This window comes from Corapipo altera, unplaced genomic scaffold (assembly GCF_003945725.1).
Source record: "Corapipo altera isolate COAL_440 unplaced genomic scaffold, ASM394572v1 60707, whole genome shotgun sequence".
Lineage (NCBI taxonomy): Eukaryota > Metazoa > Chordata > Aves > Passeriformes > Pipridae > Corapipo > Corapipo altera.
In genome coordinates this window covers 1-314 of record NW_020887090.1, presented here as the reverse complement: position 1 = coordinate 314, position 314 = coordinate 1, and positions in this window count along the sequence as shown.

Sequence of the window (314 nt, the reverse complement as noted above, 5' to 3'; positions counted from 1 at the left end):
GCTCTGAATACAGAAAGCTTAAAGCTCAGGGATTGCTGTCAAACCACTGAAATAGTTTAACCAGGAAAGCAGTTTTGATCACATTTCCAGGAATCAAGAAAGGACTTTCAGTTTCAGTTTTAAGAGAATATGTTTTCCTGTGTTAAAAGAAAGAACTTTATTCAAATGTAATAGCAAGGGGCTCTACAAAACACAACCAGAATTCTTGGCTTTTTTATTTCAAAATTGCTTTACTTTGCTTGTGTGCATGGCTTTTCATTTAGTTCCTGAACCATGTTTGTTTCAACCCATAAATTTTTTCACTTCAGCTCTTC